Raw genomic sequence first — 8,822 nt, 5'->3', positions numbered from 1 at the left:
TTCTACTTTATTCTTTAAGACATATCTTTCAGTCAAATGAAGAGCTCACCAATGTGATGAGTCTAGCTAGCCAGCTTGTTCTGGAGGTCCTCTGTCTCTGTCTACCCAGCGATTATGTGGATATTGGATATCCAAACTCTGGTCCTCAAGTTTTCACAAAAGGGCCATAACTGCTGAGCCATTTCCTCAATTCTATTTAGCCATATTTAAGAACTAGTCAGTCTCTAGTACTCCATTTTCTTATGTGCTTCTGTTCCTTGTATGTTGATGACTACATTCTGTTGCTTCATTTGCACCAATTTATACATAGAAGAAACTGAATGCCAAAACTCCCTCTAACAATCGCCTATTGTTCATGACATTTCAAAAGCAATTTAGAAAAAAGTAATACCTGGAAGGTATATAACAATTTCTTCCTTATAGACCCTGTCCTATCAGCTGTGCCTGTTTTAGTTGCGTTTTCCAGGTAGATGAGAGAAACACATTACATATCACAGGGTTGAGTTTGAGAAAAGAGAACCTAATTGTGTTCTTTGCTGCCAACTGTTGTTGGTGTGAAAGGGAAGAAACATGGCAAGTGAATATTCACCTGAGAATGCCATGGAATGGAACCAGTTGTCTCTTCTGTGCTAGGCCATTTCTAGATGATTCAGTGCAAACCTAGTCGCCTTTCCAAGAAAGGTTTGGAAAGTTCTGCTGTTAAATTGGGGCCTTGTCTCTCTAGGGATCTGATAAAGAACCAAGTTTGCGGTCAAATCCATAGAAGACATGAATGTCAAGAACTTTAGAACCAAGACAACCACTGAACAGCCCATGCTCCAGAAACCTCAAACCATAGAACCCAAACAACCTACAGCCAGCCCCATGCTCTATAAACTTTCATCCCCAAACCACCCAAGCTGGCATTGGAGGTCAAACCATACCACCCTATGCTCACCATCGCTTGTTAAACTACAACACTCTCCTCCTAATGTCAGTGCACTTTGCAGAGGGATCGACTTTATGCTAGAGTCAAGACAGCTCTGATTTAGACTTGAACTAAGAAAAACAACACCCTCTGGCTTAGAATTTGATAACTTAACTTTGAAAGGCAGAGGAGAACAATTAGCTCTCACTTGGGACAAGGTTGTTTATTTCACTTAGCTTAAGCCAAATCTAATGGTTTTCCAGTCTCGGGCAGGACTCCTGCTTGGGCTATTCACAGAGATGCATTGCCCTCTGCAAATGAACATTTCTTCTTGAAGGGTCATGAGCCTGGCACTTCTCAGTTGGAGGGATTAGCAAAGTTCATTCCTTTCCATTGTATGTCCTCTCTGAGTGCACTTGTATCATACAGCCAATCCCTCAACAGCATTATAAGTTTAAAAAGTATTTTATCAGTGGGTGTGGTGACACATACCTTTAATCTGAGCACTCTAGAGGCAGAGGTAGGAGGAGAATGCTTGATTTAAAGCCATCTGGATCTACATATCGAGTTCTAGGCCAACCAGGGGCAAGTCTCAGAAGCAGACAAAACAAAGCAAAACAAAAGCCATTCGGTCACCTGAAAGACTATAGGAAGGAGTATTATTTTAGCCACTCACAATAGCCACACTCCAATTTACTTAGAGCTGAAGGCCATGTGTCAGGCAGCGCTGTTTTCACACTCATTTTTAATCTGTTAACTTACTTGATTTGAGAAAAATAATGTAAATACTTTTTTTGAAATGTGGTTCTATTTTCTGTGCAATGTGTGTGTCACTAAAGGTCAATCTTAGCAATCTGACTCTGCTATCCAGGTATGTCACATATGGAAATTATACAAAATCAAGTAACGCAGTGATGACTCAGGTAGGAAATGATGACACATTCAGGGGTAGCAGAGGATGTTTAATAAAAGGAATATTTACAGAGGGTGAAGGGATGGTGGAGGAGGCCTTCAAAGCTGTTCCACCTCCTACGCCTGGAGTAACAAGGGAGGAGCAGTTACTGGAACCCAGTGAGAGATGTAGAAGATGCCATCCAATAGGAGCCATGACTCAGAAAGGGGGAAACAGCTACTGCCAAGCCACAGGGTGAGAAGGAGTTCTTCTGGCCCTCCCTTCCATCAGGCAAACCTAGTTGTAATCTACCACAGAAAAGGCCCCGGGCTGTGTGCCCAGGAAGCACAGAATGCTAGGCCTAGAGGGGATACTAGCCTCCACAAGTAGATCAACAGTTTGCATTGAACAGTTCTGCCTCTTGCCTTTTACTCCAAAAAGATATTCCTTAGTAAGTGTGGGAAATAGGGAGCTGCCCCATTTACACACACAAAAGATAAAATACAATAGATCTCCCTTCCAAATTACTTGCCTTAGACTCTATATACTGGTTTAGAATTTAGGTCTTATTTTTGAGAAGGGCCTCTGGGATCAGAAAAACCTAACTGGGGGCAGGCCATATACCCCAAAACACAAGCTGGATATGTCTACAGTGCCAATATAAAGAGCATTTGAAGCAATTCAGCAATGTCTAAACACGAATAAGAATCAGGAAAACTGACACAACTATAATCCCAACACTAGAGAGGCTGAAGGCCAAGAGTCTGAATTTGAAGCCTGAGCTTTCAGAGTGAGAATCTAGCTCCAAAGTGCGGGGGAAAATGAAGAAGGAGGTTAGGGAGCAGGGCAGACAGAGCAGAGATTTTAACAATACAGAAAAAAAAATCAGCAAAGTACAGCTTCCAGGAGCAGCTGCCACCATGGCTGATCCTACTACACAGCTTTCATTTCTTCATTCATTTCCCTTTTCCCTCCCCACTTCTGTGACACAGTCAAATTACAAACCCCAGCCTGGCCTCTAACTCCAAGTTCTCCTGTTCTACTTTCTAGAATGCTGATGTCACAGGCATGTGACATCACATAGCCTCTTTCTTGAGTGTATGTTCCCTGGCATGGATTGTATTCTGCTCCCTCACCCTCACCCCCCCCCCCCATACACACACTCTCCAGTTACATATACGTCTTATTTTCTTTGATGCACATGCAAACTCTAGTAGATCTGTAGATTTTTTTTTTCAGACTTCCAAAGTTTTCCCAGACAAGTTACTTCATTGCTCAGAGTCCCAGTTTCCTCACCTCTATAATGACAATAACATCATCCACCTGCCAATGAGTTTCCAGGACATTTAGCACGATGCCTGGACTAGGTAAATGTTAAGGTTAGGACCAGTGTTTTTCTAGATGCCCAGTTTAGAGTTCATTCTGACATCACACACCTGGCTCCACTCTCTGAGCCTTGGAAGTGGTGACAATTAGAATAATTCTGTGCCTGTTCTTCTATCAGGTAAAAATCTCAAACCATGGCAATGGTATTTCAGAGAGCCAAATGCTGATTGGTCCACATGTGCAATACAAAGGAATTTGGGACTGTAAATGGAAAGGGCCAAGAGAGACAAAAGGATGACTGGAAACACAACACCTCCCCTCCTGATGACCTCTTCCAGATCTCACCCAGCTGATATGCTAGGCCAAAGCCACACTCCAAGAATTTTTTTTTAAAAAAAGGTCCCTATCAGTGAGTTTTCCTATGTAGACTTCTGGCTTAATTTTAACATTATGTTTCTACTAATGCTATCTGAGTTTTCTTAGGAACAAAGTCATACCTTAGAATCCTCAGCAAGTAAAAGAAGTGTGAGCACTTCAGTTTGCACAGTGGGAAGCTGGGTGTGCAGGGTTAGGTGAAGTGGCCATCAAGGACATCCTAGTTAAAGTTACTATTGCTATGATGAAACATCAGGACCAAAGCAAATAAAGGAGGAAAGGGTTTATTGGGCTTATACTTTGATATTTGGGGGAAGTCAGGTCAGAAACTCAAACAAGGCAGGAAGCAGGAGGCATGAGTTGACGCAGAGGCCATGGAAGGATGCTGCTCCTCATGGCCTGCTCAACCTGTAGTTGAGGATCACCAGCTTAGGATGGCACCACATACAATGGGCAGGGACCTCTCTCATCAGTCAATAACTAAGAAAATGCCCTACAAGTTTGCCTATAGTCAGATCTTGTACAACTACATCTTGGGCATTTTCTTAAGGTTCCCTCCTCTCAAATGACTTTAGCTTGTGTCAAGTTGACATAAAACAAGCCAGCACTGGCAGCAGAATGAATGGAAGTATGCAACCCTGGGAAGTGGGAGGTGGGGGAACCTCTAGAATATACCAGAGACGTGGTAGGTGAAAGACTCTTGGGACTCAAAGGGAGGGACCTTCGATGAAATGTCCAACAGTGGAGAGAGGGAACTTGAAGAGTCCACCCCCAGTAGAAAGAGAGGGCATCAAGTGAGGGATGGGGTTGCCATCTTACAGTCAAAACTCTGACCCAGAATTGTTCCTATCTAAAAGAACTGTAGGGGAAAAAAAACAAACGGATAAGAGACTGAGGGAAAGGGGTCCAGTCACCGGCCCAACTTGAGATCCATCTCAAGGAGAGGCTCCAAGGCCTGATACTATTACTGATGCTATGATGTGCTTACAGACAGGAGCCTGGCATGGCTACCCTCTGAGGGGCCCAACAAACAGCTGACAGAGACAGAAGCAGATACTTACACCCAACCAATAGACTGAAACCGGGGACCCCTGTGGTTGAATTAGAGAAAGGCTGGAAGAAGCTGAGGAGGGGTGCTACCCAGTAGGAAGACCAGCAGTCTCAACTAACCTGACCCCTGAGATCTCTCAGACAATGAGCCACCAATCAGTGTCTCAATCAGGCAGCATACAAGAGCTTGTCTGAAGCCCCAGACACGCATACAGAAGAAGACTACCAGGTCTGGCCTCAGTGAGAGAAGACACATCTAACCCTTGAGGGACTTGAGGCCCCAGGGAGTGGAGAATCCTGGCAGTGGGGGTGGGGGAACATCCTTTTGGAGACAGGGAGGAGGAGGAATGGGATGAGGAACTGTGGGAGAGCAAACCAGGATGTGGGTAATGAATGGACTGTAAAAAATTAATAATAATAATAATAATAATAATAATAATAATAATAATATAATAATAATAATAATAATAATAATAATAATAATAATAATAATAATAATAAAAACAAGCCAGCACAGAAATCATCCTTCAAGTTGCCCCTGTGATTATGGTTCTGATCAAAGTCTTGTCTACAACCACATGAACCACCTGTTTTTGTATTTGATTTTTTCCTCTTTTTGCTTTTTTTCTGCTTGGCCCTGTACTCTAGTGGAGGGGTAGATGGGCCTTATGGGATTATTAATGGAACCGGATCTTTCATGTCAGCCACTTAGTTCTTATGTGCTATCAGTGCTATAACCCATAAATGGACACTCCCTTGGAAATGAGACTCCTTGGCTCCTACTTATCGGATGACATCTTTACTAGAAATAACCAGCAGATACTCATCTCAGCTCTAAGGGTGTGCATGATAAATCCAACTTTTAAAAACTACAACAGCTGTACAGCCAGGTCTTTGAAGATATAGTTGAGACTATCTTTCTTTCAGCTCTGTAAGAGTGTCTCAGTATTTCCACACTGCAAAGAGTTTAGAGAAGCCAGCCAAAAAGTCCCCGACTTTGGCAAACACAGGTTCATTTTTCTGTGTTCTTAAAAATGAATGCCCTGGTGTTATTTGAGAATGAAAGACACCGTAACCAGAACACTATGGGCTGCATACTGTGGTGTGCTTCTTCTCTCAGATCTGTAAAAATAAATCTCCTCATGTAAATAGTCTTCCGATAAAAGTAGAGTGAGTCTGGTCTAAGTATAAACGAGGGACTTTTATTCTCTTTACTACCTATTATGGTGATGGGGGAGTTGAACGCTCACTCTGAGAGGAAACGCCAGCTCAGATGTTTGTGTCTTTCTATGACACATTGGTTTGAAACACTAAGGAAAGTGAAAAAGTAGACACCACTTGCCTTTTACAATTTTTTTTTTTCAGTACTGGAGATCAACACCTGAGATTGATGTCTAGGCAAGCACTAGACTGTTGTGGATGGGCATGGTGCTGTTTGTATTATAATGCTAATTCCACTCTCCTGGGAGGGGCTGTCTGGAACAAGGAATGAGTCACATACTCAGAACTTTTTGTGAACCATCCTAATGAATAAAGGAGCCAATCCCTTGCTGAGTTGGAGAGCAGAAGTGAGGAAGCAGGAGGGAGAGAAGGTCCTTTGTGTCAAGGATAGTGTAAAGGCAAGATGTAACTACTAGTGTTTTCCAGCTTATGGTGAGTCTGCCAGGATTCACCACTGGAGGATTTAGATTTGAAAGGGTTTACAAGATTAGCATTGTAGTTGTTGCACCCAGAGATTGAGTTGCTATTGTTTCTAACTAAGTTTGTGTGGTGTTTTTCTTCTCGAGACCACTTGACTGAGTTCAAGAGAGAAAGTATTTGATGCTATGCTTTAAGTGTTGTGGATATTGAATCTCAACCCTCAGAATAGCACTGTAAGATTCGTGCTTTCTTCATTTTACAGATGGTCGGAAAAGATAATTCAGTCAAGCAACTAGCTCAGCTCATATCTTTAAATCCAAAGCATTAAAGCCAGTTTATGATTCCAGGCTCAGGGGACATTCTACTGATTCCACCAGGCAGAGATCTACCACAGTCCTCTCTTTCTCACTGTACTTCTGGAATAGAAACATTCTGGAAATAAGCCTAGTCTATCTCTATTTGGGCATCAAAATAGCACCTAGGATACTATTTTATATTATAGCACATAGTGAAAGACCCCCAAAGGGAGATTCCCACTCAAGTCTCAGGACTGCGTGCACCCAAGGACTCACGAGAGACCGACTTGATGCAAACACATGAGACAGTTTAATGGCAGAGCACTCCGGGATGACATGTATCTCATGCAGGAGACAGAGGAGTTGACCCAGAAGCTCAAAGGTTTGTGGATTTTATAGATAAAGGATGGGGAGAGTGGGAAATCTTCTCAAGGTTACACACTATTGGTTACTATATATATATATTTAAAAAACATTAGCAGGCTGTGTAAGTGGGTACTTATCTAAGTCAGCAGGACATCCAGTTAAACTGGTTAAATTTACAATTTCCTGGAATGCTGAGCGGCCCAGAGGGGGAGGTTGGAGAATACCAGGTGGCCCATTACTCATTTGGACATCTCTCTGTTCTTTTAAGGATGTCTTTGCATACTTTTTTTTTCTTTTCTTTTCTTTTCTTTTCTTTTCTTTTCTTTTCTTTTCTTTTTTTTTTTTTTGTTTTTGTTTTTTTGTTTTGTTTTTTTTGAGACAGGGTTTCTCTGTGTAGCCCGGGCTGTCCTGGAACTCACTCTGTAGACCAGGCTGGCCTCCAACTCAGAAATCCGCCTGCCTCTTCCTCCCAAGTGCTGGGATTAAAGGCGTGTGCCACCACCGCCCGGCCTTTGCATACTTTTTATCTTTCATGGCCAGCCAGTTCCTTGGACGAGTCAACAGGCCTTTGTCTTGTAACTCCACATCCTCTGTAACTAATTAACTGGGCCCAAACCTGCTGACAGGCATTTTTAACTATATAGGTTAGGGAAAAGGAATCACAGGGCCCTGCTATTCTTATTAGTTTGGGCCTATTTCAAAATTTTCTTTCAATAAGATAGGGCTTGTTGTAGACTGGGTTATCTTAAATGTTTTGAGTGAATAAATGAATAAATAATAACAAGAGTACAAACACTATTGATCTCTTACAAACTCAAAGTAATTCCTTCTCTGCCTCTCTTTTCTTTCTCCTTTTGTGTGCAGAGGGGAAGGCAGACCAGGCTTGCCACTGGGGATGAAAAAGCTCAGGAGAGGAGGAGCCCATGCAGGGAGCCTGACAATGTGATAGAGCCCTCACAGGGTTAAAATGTGTCTAGACACAGAAGCGATGTGGAGGATGATATGGAGTCACAGTGGAAGCATAACAGAATAGGCCTATAGGAAAGGTTTCAGTGGGGTATCAGCCTGAAGAGTGAAGAGGTTACCCACATGACTACTCATCATAAGGAGCCAGACCTAAATAGAGTGCCTGGGTTGGCATTAGGATGTAGAATTCTAAAGGAAAAAGGCCCTTGGTCAGAGATGAGGCAAATATGGAGAGTTCTGCACAGGGGTGAAATAGTGTAGGAACTCAGAACCCATTTGAGGGTAAAGCGTTTGTGCTATGACTGGGTTTGTAAGCCTGAGCAAGGTGAAGGATTCCCTGTTGGAAGCCTGCCATGAGCCATCAGGACCCATCTGCCATGAGAGTGGTACCTGTGTTGGGCAGATAGAGGCTCAGGTTTGGCCAACAGCATGAGCAGGAAGGGCAAGAATGACCACAAGGTGATGAGAGATTGGTCATGTAGCTGGGCTGAACAAATAAGCCAACGTGTGAAAGAGCAGAGAGCAGATGTCACAGATGAAGACAGGAAATAAGAATAAATATTGTGGGGATAGATGGGAAGCAGGGGCTTGATTCTAGCACATATTTTTTTCAAAATACAGAAATAAATACTCTGCCTTCATCCACCAAGAGAATGTGAAATTTGCAAGTCTTCCCTCAACCCAGTGGTAACAAGTCTTCCTCATGTACCAGCCTCTGTATTTACATATTGTTTTCTGTCTAAAGGAGACAAAGAGAGCCATTGAAATAGCTGATTCTAGGGAAAGAGTAAAACAAATTCTAATGTTTTGTTCTCAGCAAACTATAGAGGAATTCAATGACTGAAATGGTCCTATCACAAGAACACTGACGCTGGATTCAGAGGGGATCCTTACCAACCAACGGTGCAAATTCAAACCTCAAAATGTAATATGTTAACAGATTATGAATGTGAGTAGAATAGAAAACCATGACTCCACACAAATAAAGGTAAATTCTGAAGTG

The sequence above is a fragment of the Arvicanthis niloticus genome, chromosome 3 (assembly GCF_011762505.2).
Source record: "Arvicanthis niloticus isolate mArvNil1 chromosome 3, mArvNil1.pat.X, whole genome shotgun sequence".
Classification (NCBI taxonomy): Eukaryota; Metazoa; Chordata; class Mammalia; order Rodentia; family Muridae; genus Arvicanthis; species Arvicanthis niloticus.
This window is presented reverse-complemented; position numbering follows the sequence as displayed.